The sequence below is a fragment of the Pogonomyrmex barbatus genome, unplaced genomic scaffold (genome assembly GCF_055798465.1).
Source record: "Pogonomyrmex barbatus isolate J1 unplaced genomic scaffold, ASM5579846v1 scaffold7, whole genome shotgun sequence".
Lineage (NCBI taxonomy): Eukaryota > Metazoa > Arthropoda > Insecta > Hymenoptera > Formicidae > Pogonomyrmex > Pogonomyrmex barbatus.
The window spans coordinates 5,287,481-5,301,160 of record NW_028297171.1 but is presented as its reverse complement, the minus strand read 5'-3'; the positions used below and the strand labels follow the sequence as shown (position 1 = coordinate 5,301,160).

Below are 13,680 nucleotides of genomic sequence, written 5' to 3'. Positions count from 1 at the left end.
AATAAATGAATAAATATGAATAAATATCGTATTATTCAGTAAAGTAAGAAACTCAGATTCAGAAAAAATTATGCCAATTTGTAAAAATATTCGTAAAAATTCAGAAAACAATTAGCAAAATGGATATTTGATCCATGAGTCTCCGTCTTAATTAATTCGAATCTTTTCGCAATTAGCAAAATTACGAAAGGAAATACAGTGTGATAGAATTTTTTTCACGTAGACGTAAATGTTTAATCGTGATGTAGGGCGGATCTTCTTTGCCAGAATTAATTAACAAAGTCGCTCTAATCAGTATCGTTCGCTGATTGGCTATCGTGCGAATACGCTGGATGTATTTGTTTAAACAAACGGAACAGATGCGAACACGGTGATTTCACACGCGGATTATCATGAAATTATTGTGCGAATGGAAGCAACATTCTGATTAATGGCGACATTGATCGCGTGATCCGCGGTATGTTATTATTTCAACGCATAATAATAATGCAAGAAAATATCATTTCAGATTATTTCTTTATGATAACATATTCGCTATTCTCAGAGGAATTTTACCTGTTTTGTGGACAAACACAAAACTATTTCTTCTTTGTTATGAAATCAAATTATCTTTTTAATTCCGGCGATAAATTAATTAAAATTAATAAAGATGTACACATTAAACAAACTTAGATATTATATATTATACATTGCTTTCAGATTTAATATAATTCAAAATAATAATATTTATTTGGAAGATAAATTGTATTTATGTGAAATAAAGGCAGCGATATCCGAATTAAATTTTATGTCAATCTATAAACAAACTTTAGTTTATAATGAATTAATTGCAAAATTCTACTTTACACCGAATTAATATACATCCGATCACTTTATTCGCGCTAACTCGCGCTTTTAAGTGAGACTCACTGAGAAATAGAAATTATCTCGAAGTAAATTACTGCGTAATAATAATAATTTGAAATAATAATAATTTTGAAATTCGATTCGCATTACGGGTAAAATTCATTTGTTCGGCAAGATCACGAATGTATGAACGATTGCCGCGGACGAGTCGGGGGTTGCCGGGGTGTCGCGACGCCCGCAATCGAAACTGTAACTACGCGGAACTCCGTCACGGCGGCGGCGGATTTCGACGTGCGGCGTCCCGACGCGATTCGTCCCGTCACGCGTGGCATACGCGACAACTAACTTTAATCTATATATCAGAGCGTGATTTCGGTCCGCCTGTGCTGTACCACGTCCGCCCGAGTCGTCCAACTTCGCGAATCGATCCGAACTTTATGTTATTTTTTATTTAAGTCACTTATTACCGAGCGGATGGTTGAATTCGAATACGTAGAGAAACTAAAATATTCCCTGTAAATAAAACAAGAATACGCGGTTTCAAGTTAGCGATTTAACGTTAAAATTTTTATGAATATAATTTGTTTCTGAATATATTTTCTCTCTCTCTCTTTTCCTTTTTTTCCTCCGTTTCTCGGCAAGCTCGATGAAATATTACAACGGAAAATATCAAAATAAATCACAATTTATTTCAGTATGTTATTTGATGTGACGATTTTTTAAGTTTCAATTTTTCTTAGAATCTTTCTTTTTTTACATTTGTCTGAGAAAGATTAAAATTAGTACATTAAAATTAGTACAAGAACTATACAATTGCTTTTTGATATATATATATATATATATATATGAAGATTATTTATTGGCTATTGAAATTTCATTTATCGTTACTTTATACATAATAGTGAATCTGTTAACATTTATTGATGTAATTATTCTTCTCAATTCTCGCATATTACAAAAGTATTTTACACATTGCAAAAGTATTTTAGGAAACATTATTTAATAAACGTTTCATTGTAGTAGCTATCTCTTCTTTGACCACGATATTTTAAAAAGAAGACAGAGATATTACTGGAATGAATAATATTATGATATCCAGTGGTTGATCAAAGCGATCAACAAGTGGCGTTTTTTCCCTCACTTAGGAAAGTTATTGTAGCCATATTACACATAGTAATGTAATAGAGAAATAAATCTTTATTATATTCAGTAATTGATGAGAGTGGTATATGAAAAACTTTTTAAAGCTGCCTTTATTTTTGTTAATTATGAAGATCATCATGCAAGATATGAAATATTATGCAAGGTATGAGAATGATATACATGCATCGTTCAGTTATATTCTATAAAAATAAGTAACTAATATTTTCAAGGTTCCTGACTCTTATATATAGTGTCAAGAACCTTGAAAATATTGATCAATATTAAGAAAATTTAATTTTTTTTCTATTTTAAAAAAGACAAGCCATTTGTTGTGTATTTTGTAAATTGAAACATTTTCTGATTTCCTTATAATATATAATTATACTAAATATAGAAAACGATTAAAAAATCAAATGTTTAAATATAACTTTTCCAGTTTTGATATTTTATTAAATATATATTTAATAAAATATAAATATAATTATTTTGTGTGTGTGTGTGTGTGTGTGTGTGTAGATATATATGTAGAATGTTTCAGAATTATCGACTTTCTCATCAAAATGGATGACAAAGTTCTAAGTAAGAAAGTAAGAAGAGAGAAGATTCATTGTCTCAAAGTTGCGATATTAATATCTTTTCGGTTGAAGGCGATTGAAAGTTAAAGATTTTGTTCAATTAAATTGCGAGATTGTATTGGTAAAAAAATTTTATCTTTCAGAAAATTCTTAAGTAAATTTTTTTGACAGAAATTTAATCTTCAAGTAACTAGTATTTAATCATGAAATTAATATTAAAAATTAAAAAAAAATTGCTGCAATAAATTGAATTGATAAATAAAAAATTCTTGATTGGAAATATAACAATAATAATATTTTATATTAATAATATTAATAATATTTAATAATAATAATATTTTATATTTAAAAGTTATTATGTAAATTGAAATAGCACTACTCAGTTTCATTATTATAAGATGGAGCGAAATAAACATAAAAACAAATAAGAAAAATTAATATTAAACTTCTTTATAGATAATATTTCTGAGAAAGATTAAAAATGTGTTAATAAAAAAAAAAAAAAAATAAATACAATTTTCTAAAAAGAAAGCAATATGACATTAGGGATGCTTTAGCTTTGGGAGAGTAAACAGGAATCACACACAATGAGAATCGTGTCGCACGAGCGTTATCTGAGAATCTTGATGCCGTTTGTGACACGAAATTTCAGCATTCTCGCCGATGAATCGGAAGATCTGACCATTTTCGTGGCCGTACGGATCTCATTATTCCGACACTTCTTGATGTCCATTACGTCTCCTATCAGCTGATTCCGATTTAATTGAGCCAGTCGTAGCCAATTTGGCAAGATGCTCCGCGCCGCATTATAGAAACTCGCGTTAATCGGATGAAGTCTGCGGTCTACGAAGGATATCAGGAACGGTACGAAATGTCTTGAGATCTCCCCAGAGATCTCCGGCCCTCTTCCTCCCCTCTCCTCCCCCGTTCTCGTCCTCCACCACGCAAGTATTTGACTTTCAAATGGCGGCCGCTGTACTCCGTTATAACCAGGCCGCTCCATTTCGAGAAGCAATTCCGGCCGCTGACGAATGGCCGACTCTCGAATGGACGAACGATAACTCGATTCGGACGCGAGCCGTGCGGATTGTGCCGCGGTAGCGGCGTCGGTGCCGTAAAAATGGCGTCTGCTATACGAAGACAGCGTTAACTCCATCGCGATGGAAAAATTGGATTCCGGAATAATCGGCCGCGTTCATCTTTACACAGCACGAAACGTATATTTAGGCTGTCTGTTAGGTTGAGAGTCTTAACATTCACTAGGTAGCCGCTTTTCGATCCATCATCTAAACATGCGCACAAGATGTTTCATGATAAACGTAAAAAAAATCAAAACTTAAAAATTTTTAAATTTCAACAAATTGCTGGATTTATTTTGGTAAACGATGTTGCATGTACTGCTTAGATTATATTCGAACGATTAGTAGCTAGAAATAAAAATTTAAATTGATCATTCATTATTTATTTATTCATTATTTATGATTATTTATAAGATAATATTACCAAGCATTATTTTTACGTAAATGGAAATGTAATGTTTTAAATATATTTTAATTAAAATTTACTAAATAAAAAAAAAATATATATATATATATATATATATATATAAAAGTACAGAAGAGTATTTTTATTAAATTTTTTAATGTAAAGACCATTTACATTTTTATCATTATTAAACATTTATAAAGCTTAATATAATAAATGTCACATAAAGTTTTTTATTAAAGATATAGACTAAACTTATTTATTTTTATTTTTGATAGTTGATACAAAATAATTTCATATATATTCAAAAAATATTTTATATTTAATGTTATTTATAATGTGTAAAATTAAATTGATTAGTTTTGAAATCTGCTAATCGGTCTAAACATACATATATGTAATGCAAATAAATATAAATCCAATATATTGGTTCCACTGGCGTGCGAGAAAGAAAATTGCAGCAAATAAAGTTTGATTAGGATCGCAAAAGGCTAGTCGTAAGTTTTGATGCTTTTTTTCTTTATATCTTCGCAAATATTACGTAAATTTCAACTTTACAAAGATCGCTAGTATTCGATTATTTTCTCACTATTTCTTCGTTTCATAATCGTCAAATATTCTTTGCTTCATGAATTTATTAGTGAATTTACTAGGGAATTTTTGAGTTCTTATGAATATTTATGTATCATAAATTAAAGCTACGTTTCGTGACAGAATGGTCTTCGTAACACGCAATTGCTTTTACTTTGAACATTTCTTCTTATTCTCAATAATTAATAAAATTTTCCAACAAATATATTTGAAGGAAGAATTTAAAAAAGATCCTTTAATGCAGTTTAACGTGCAGTTTAACTATGGCTATTTATTATCCGCTATTAATATAAAACAATTTCTAGCCATATTTTCATGCCCAAACGAAAACCATAAATTCCGCGTCGGAAAAGAAAAACGTGTCGATAAATAATGCATCCTTTCACCGGCCAGTCGGCCAGCCGACCATTTTCTAATTCTCCCCCTTTCCCCACCATCACTTCGGCGTCCACCGCGAATATTGGATTCTTCGTTCCCCTTTACCCTCAAACACGTCGAACACGTTTTTTCCCCGGTTCCTTAATCAAACGGAAATTACCCGCGCGAAGTTGTCACCGGATACTCGCATTCGCGAATTCGAGAAAAAGTTTAAATCGGAATGCGCCAAATCGAATCACGTACATCCCCCGGCCCTCCGTCGCCTCGGAAACAAAGTGCCGACCGGCCATAGGGATGGCGAGGTAACAGCGAGAGATTCAAAGGGGGAGGAGGAAGATCGCTCTTAAAACGTGGAATCAATTACGCGAGGATTCCGATTGGTATTAACGCTTCCTCTTAATGTTCGATGTGCAAACGTCGTTTTTTCTTACTCTTTGCGAAGATTACATTGCGCAAAAAATTCGGGAGCAACTCGGTTGATTGAAAATTATTAATTCGGTGCAGAGTTTTCGACTTATTTTATGATTTTTTTTAGAATTCAAATAAATAAATATTTATATGAAAATTTATAGATTGTTGAATCAATCGTGTAATTTTACAGGCGGAATAAATTAATGGGGAAGTAAAAGAGGAAGAATGAACTGATGATACATCGTCACGCTGGGATTTTGTAGAGATCGACTTTTGGAGGTCGACGGAGATTCGAGTGGGTCGATTAATCGAGTTACGCGAGCCGGAAACGGAAGAGGAAAGTTTCCTTGGCAGAATTCAATTTGGAAATTAAAGGATTCGCAAGCGGAACGAATCGAGAAAGTTTCCTTTTTTGAGGGGAATGGGGAGGATAAGGATCTCTCGTCTTTGTTTTTTCCGTTAAGTCGCTTAAATTCACGCGCGACGAAAAGTTTTGCTTAGTCGACAGTTCTCGATACGTCGATTTTCTACAGAATAATACACTACAGACTACTAGAAATAATAAATAAGTTGAAGTATCTACACTTTTCATACAGCATTATTTTTCTAAATTGAAGTGCTTTCTCTCTCTTCCTTAGCATGACTACGTGCGAAACTATCTGAGGCATGATGTTATAAAAGTTTTAGCTTACACTTGTTTTCAAGTTTTCTACTAAAATCTTTTACGTTCTTGTTATGTGGATACTACTAGACTAAAAAATAAATGCAAAAATTGTCGAGAATGGACTACATCTTATTAATGTTCTGTAAGTTTTTTTATATCCGCATCTTCAAAGTTTATTTCATGTCGTTTAGTATGTAATTCTTTCAAATATTATACTTTCCGCTATAATAATATAGCAAGTTTTTAGGAAGATTTGAAAAATTGTCAAAAAAATTATGTCTTCTAAAATTTTTTTGAAATTTCTATATTTTTTATATATTTTTTTTAAATATTTACGCGATATATATTTCATAATTACTTACGCGATATATATTTCAATATGATATTATGATTGTTAAAATAAAATTTACGATTTATTAATGAAACATATAATTAACGTGAAATGTTACTACAAGACAATATATAGATATATATATCGTATTTCTCTATGTTAATGTTCTGTTATTTATTCTTATACTTCTAGAGTTTACAACTTAGAAATGTGGAAACTTGGAAATAGAGGGTTTGGGAGAGGGCGATAATTGGTGCAATTACGTTGGCGCGGACACTATCAGGTGGATGATGAAAGGGACGAGAGGGATGAAAGGGACGAAAGGGATAGATTGTATATTGCGACGCGAAGAAATCGAATTACCGCGGTAAAACCATCCTAATGCATTCGCCCGTCATGGAATTCCGCGCGCTTGTTCGCTCGTGCGAATTAATGACGCCACATTTGCAACGCAAAGCCAAATACTTAAGAATAATATTTTAGCAATATCAATTGCAAATGTAATTCCTTAAAGAAGAATATAAATATAATGAAAATTAAATAAAATGTTGCGAAATATTGGTAGTAATAAATGAGTTGAGATGAACGTAGAAATTAGAATGTAAAGTGAGCAGAGAAACTATACTTAAGTAATTCATCAGCTGAAGAAATATTTAATAATGACACATTAAACATTTGGATAATCTATAAATATTTTAAAGAATATAACATAGGTCAAAGTTCTAAAATTCATTAATTTATATATATATTTTTTAATATACATTTCTAAATATACAAATTATATTTTCTAATTATTAATATAACTTAATAGTTTTATATTTACAATATACAATATGCATTTGATAATTAATTAAAAAGCGATTAAACAGCAATAAAATTGTGAAAAGTCATTTCCATGCGAGCGAGTATAATTTCATGTTGCCACGATGTACCTTACTTGTCACGTGAGCGTAGTTCTTCCAAGACAATGCATTCTGGAGTGGTCCGCAATTCGGCCTGCAATTCGGTGCATCGGGATGCAGCTGGAAACGTGTTGGTGATCACTTTACGAGCCGACGTGATTGCAATCATCCTCCTTTTGCAGGCTGGTGCCGCGCTCTCGGGAATCCCCGAGTGAACTTTTAATAATTCACTCGCAGCCGAATGCAAGCGCGATAGCGTAAGGAGGAGGGTGAATGGCGCATCCGGGTTGGAAAAAAATGGATCTTAAGCGACATACGCGTGAGCGGAATCCTCGAGCGGATTGTCTCGTGAAATAGATCATAAAAATGGATACGGGGGACGGAGTTGATGACGTCGGTACGCTTTTGTACCTAGTCGTACTTGGTCGTAATTATTATTAACTCTGTGAGGTGCGCTGTGTAGTTATAATACGTCTCTGCACCTTAGTATGCGATATAACTGAGCCTCGGTAATATTTCAAGAGAGGATTTGCCAGAAAGATGAGAAAAGTATGCATAAACAGGAGTCTGGGATTTGCTTTCTGAGGGGCTGAGTCATCTGGTAATGTGTTGATGCAACATCAAGTGTCAGTGCGTGTGAAACAATATTCTGCCAAGGAGCTAAGTTTGCATTGGATGTGGAACCGCTTAGTATCAACATTAACAAATAAATGAAGCAAAAGTGTAATAGGTTTGGCAGAATGGAATGTCTCCCATTCGACTGTATCGGAGTAGCGTTACATTCATTGAGCAATGAAATGGAAAAACCGTGCAAAGAATAACGAAACGAAGTCTTTCTGTTATTCTTAACGTTTCCTTTTTTTGCAACGTTACTTTCGCAAGAGAGTTGCACATCGTCGAATTACTCGGAGAGAAAACATTACGTTTGCAGAAACTTTTCTCACCAAATAGCCTTTTAAGTTTTGCCGTAGATTTCAATTACATCTTGCAGAACAATCACGCCACGATAAAAACGAGATTATAAGTTTACTGATATTATTTACCAACCGCTATGAATTGCCTCAGTGACAGTGACAGCTTATACCGAGTTCTTTTCTATTTATGTATAAAGACAGGAATTGAAATTAATACAAAGAACATTCTGTTATTTGTCATTAGTGCCTAGTGATTACTGTTTGCAGAACAGCATTTTTCTTCATTTTTTAATTATCCATAACTCGCAAACGTTATTTCTAACGCTGAGTAATAATAGTATTTAAAAAAAAGAGCAGGGAAAACACATTTCTTAAGATGAGTTTCCGGTTTTTAAGCCGCAATAGCTGCAGGATACACGTGGAATTATCAAGCGACTTCGGCGGTTCTTTATAAGCTTCTTAATTCTCGCCATAAACTTTACTATGCCGGTCGTCGTGACACGACGAGGCGGGAGGGAGAATTGAATTTACGTCGCCTCCCTCGCAATTAACATTGCGTCGCGAGTTTGAGATTACATCGAAAGTCGAAACGAGGCTCAAGGCAATCCTCCAAGGTCGTTCGAGGATAATTAGATTTCCCTACGATCGTGAGTAATTTTACGTATCATAATTTCGCGGAGTATCATTTAAGAATATCTTCATCTCTTTTATTCTTTACTGTTTTCTGATAGCGACAGTTGTAGAGCAGCAATATTATACCGACTGATTCTGAAATTTTTTTATAGTTGCATATTTCTTAATTTTTATTTGAAACATCTTTTATAGTTAATAACAATTAATGATGACAGGTTCACAGTGTTCAATTAACATGAATTAGACATACAATATATTTTTACTATTAAATAAAATTTTTTATTAAACTATTCTATTTTATAAACTATTTCTATTTTTTATTTATACTACCGTCTTTATTATCGTATTAGTGTGTTTGTTTTATTATTATCGCATTAATATTGTTATGTATAATAATGATTTCTTTCAATTAAAAACTTTACGATAAATTTATTCCTACTTTCTTCATTGTTAACATTAACATTATTATTATTATTATTATTGCATTATACATGTATTATGTCAATCAAACATGTCGGTGTGTATATGAATAAGTTGTGCTGCATTATGGCTGATTCTAACAATGTAATCAATTATTGAGTGCATAATATTGCGTCACTTAGTACAATATATGTGTACATTTGGTGGTTTATAATCAGTATGCCATCGTTAATTAGTGTATTAAGTCCATTTTAGAGTATTCGTAATACATACGACAGAATTTGATCCATAATTTCACGTGACATTTAATGAAAAACATTTGCAGTGCCATAATTACATTATTTATTATCTTTTTCTTCTTTTTTAAAAAAGAATCTCATGTGAGGTACCATTATGTCAATGTTAATTACAATAAACGTTTGGGTTTCGGGATGCAACCCTTTTCAAATATCAAATGAATATGTAGAGTATATGTTATATGATACGTTAAATGCGACTAATCTCAAATCATAATAATCACGTCCCTATATTGCATACTCGATGTAACAGCAACACAACATACCATAAAATATGTAATTTAATTGGCTGTTGCAGAAATACGTCGTGATACGTGCAATAATATGAATCCAGTGTCGAGTTAAAAATATTAGCGAAATAAAGGTGTGGCATATTTAAAAAAAAAAAAAAACTGTAACGGTTAGGTCTGTAATAATTAATACGCCGATGTTCTCTCTAATTATAAATTATAGATTAATTACAGAATCATAAATTAATATGTAATTTTGTGATTATAAATTATACAGATTATGAATATGTAAATCTATAATTACGAATTACAGATTATTGAAGAAACAATAATTTATAAAACGATTTAAATAAATCACATGCGACATGAATGTTTAGTTCTTAAATAAAGAAATCAGATCTCCATTATAAATGTATAAATGAAGATTCTAAAGATAAGATGTTCTAATTCTGCAAAGATTACAGAGATGTATTTCTCATCGAGTGTATCTTGTATTCTGCATTGATAATATTTTATATCACATTCCCGATTCCTTGAATCTTGCCGTTATTATTCTAAGATTTAAGCTTTCCCATTCTCTTTCATGAATGATATCGTTCCTTTGCACAAGTTGTTCTTTCTCTATCTCTCTTTGTTTCTTCCCTCTTTCTTCAACTTCCATCTTCTTCATTCTCACTCCTTGTGCAGTTCACTTCTAGGGTAAACATTTGCACAACTTTCACCTCGCTTCACATTCGCTCGCGTCTTGCCATGAGTAGTTCAAAGTAAACGCGTGTAATTGTTTACTTGCACCCTGACCAAGAATTTAAGGTCTTCCGCGCTCGTTAATTTGCCTAATTAGCGCTAATTATCCAAACGCATGCGTGCGGAAAGTTGCGAGTGGGAGCGATTTTGCACGTATGAGTTTATTTTAGGATAGTAGCAAAACAATGTGAAATCACGTAATTATGTAAAATTATCTCGGTATTGTAAACAATCTGTAAAATAACTGTTTCAATCAATAATTCATGTGGGATTTATTTGATCTTTTGGTTCGATTGAAATTCTTAGTAACCGAGTTATGTAGTACTATTATCAACTATTGTTATTAGTTATTTTCGATAAGCTTTGACTACAGTATTGTATAAGCTTGTTATGGTAACAGTTTATCGATATGAAATGGCGTTGAACCACAAAGCGCAAGACAAAATCAAATATATCGTGAATTTGATGTAATCGAAAACCTCAATTCGATTTAATTGGACTAAACCAAAATGCAACTGCATTTTCTATTATACTTGAATGTTCTAAACGGAAACTTGAAAATTTCCTTAAAAAGGATTTCTAAAAATGCAAACGCTTGCACTTTGATTATTCATTGAACTTTTTAATACCGTTAAGTGACTCAAACCTTCGCAATATAATATTTATAAATTACCTTTCGTTAATCGCCAAATTTTTGGAGACCATGTCGATACTCTATTTTATCATCTACGGCACACCTTTTCTACGGATGTATAAAGAGCTGAGAAAGTTGAAACCACTTGGAAATCTGCAAGAGACGAAATTATCGGAACGTCCAAACTTCGACAGTAGGATAAAATTATACGACAGCTTTTGTAGCTTTTGTTTCGTTTCTTACATAAATTATGAATAATCCTCTAAGTTTCTCGTTCCCAGAACTTATGCGAGAAGCGCGAGTTGATTTTAATATATTAATGATAGCTATAATCAGCTTGTGATAATAACAACTTTAAATGCTCCATAAAGATATATATAAAGTAAATATCCAATAAGATTAAAGAAAGATAATTCAATTAATAATAATTCTATATTTTGCTTAATATAAATTTGTAGACTTTTATGTAACAGAAAGAGAGAGAGAAAGAGTATAATTTGGTAATAAATCATATACAGTTATCAGATAATAAATTAAAGAAGAATAATAGTTATGGAAGATTGAGAAGTTTTCTTTTAAAAGGACGCTGTATATTATATATTTGTATTTTTGAATAAATGAAAGAAAAATTCGATGTATGAGCAAAATAAATCATTTTTATCAATTTTATTTTATTATTATTAATTACGAAGAAAACAAGAAAAAGTTACATAGCATAGCCGGTTGCTAAAACCAAAATAAAATAAGAGTAAGCTTTAATTAACGAATATTCCCGAAAAACTGTTTTTTATTATTAATTTAATAAAATGCATATTACGATAAATATTTGCATAAAATGAAATTCTATTGTAGGGAAATTTTTAAAAGGAAGTAAAAAAAACAATAAATTACTATGAAATTTTTAAATCAATATGATTTTATACTTGAAGAAGATATATTCTCTGACTATTTGCGTAAGAAATACGTAAGAACAATTAACGTTTCAAATAGTGGGCATACCTTAGGATTGGCTCACGCCATAAATAACGGCCGACGTGGTAGCTAAATTCTAGTCCAGCCCAACTAGAACGTAATTAGAAATCCGCCGCGAGAATCATTGCCAAGTGCCAAGCTGATTGGGATTATTGCACGTTACAAATTTAAATAATCCTAATTTCTCTTCGATAACGAAGCAACGATATTATTTATGACTCTTTTCACTCGTTAACGATTAATTACGATTAATGAATTTAATTCCAAATTATCACACGACATATATTCAAATCTTCTAACGTTTGCCTAATCCAAAAAGATGTATTTAACATCTTATATTTATGACATTTTACGATCAGAATAATCAGATGATTAAGTTCATCTTGGTAAAGCTTGGCTAGGCATTTTAGGAACGTCCTGTATAGATTTAATCGGGGCCGGCGTTACCGAGTTCACTTCCGCGTCGTAAAATCGGAGGCGAAACGACGATTCTTCGTCGATTAAATTCACCGACGCGTCGATTACTAATTTTGACGTGCAAGCCAATATCTGCCCCAACCTCTGGGCCATCTCGCCATATAACTGTCGATATTTATGGAGAACAACTCTTTAATATATACATATACATCGGCGTCGTGCCGGTGTCAATCGCCGTCCCGATGCACCTACGAAATCGATAATCGTTTCTAGTTTATCGGTGATGCAAGCTTTTTGATGATCTCCCAATAAACTTTTCTATCGCAGGCAATCAAAGTTACAAATTGGATTCGTGCGACGAGCGACACGGCGAAAGATATGCGTGATGTGTTGTGAAAATAACACGGATTATATTGAAGACACCATCGAAAAATTCATTCGACCGTGATAATTATTCCGTCAATTATTATTGTCGATAATGTCAATGTAATCTCTTAAGTAATATAGTGAATTACGCGCGGTATCTTTGCCTGTGGCTTTAATCATCAGTTTCCTTTAAATTAAATTCGACGCGGTTATATATATTCATCTTAAGCATCGCGATAAGATGACATATGGTGTGTTTGTGCCATTTAAGGCATTAATAGATTAGATCGGGTATGGATATTAAATGCTGAAAAAGATTATATGATATACTTTAATACAAAATCAATACTGACACGTTCGTCTTAAATTTGTTATTTAACGAATAATTGATACGTATCTAAAACAAAATAAAAACAAACGATAGCAAATATGTATAGATAGTAATGACGACGATGATTATTTTACAATATACGTGGATGCCTACATATCTTTCTAGCGTCAAAGGGACATTCGCGATCGCTAATTGGCGCGTCGTGGATTAATTAACGCCTCGCAATCCCATTGTGCAACAGTTCGTTTTTTACTTTCGCGAAATAACGCGTAAAACTAACGAGATCGTTAGTGGCAACTGGCATTTTAGCTGAATTAATCGATCTCATGATTAATTGAATTAATCCATCATTTCTCTTTTTTTTCATTTTTTTAACCTTTTTCTTAAAAATAATATA

General features: G+C 32.2%; 2 protein-coding genes across 4 annotated transcripts in view; one reads left to right on the top strand and one right to left on the bottom strand.

Annotated features, from left to right (window-relative positions):
• The window catches only part of LOC105432177 (uncharacterized), a 337,430-nt gene that overhangs the window by 96,574 nt on the left and 227,176 nt on the right, over nucleotides 1-13,680 (bottom strand). The gene's annotated exons all lie outside the window — the stretch shown is intronic.
• The window catches only part of LOC105432174 (uncharacterized), a 158,300-nt gene that overhangs the window by 70,194 nt on the left and 74,426 nt on the right, over nucleotides 1-13,680 (top strand). The window lies entirely within an intron of this gene.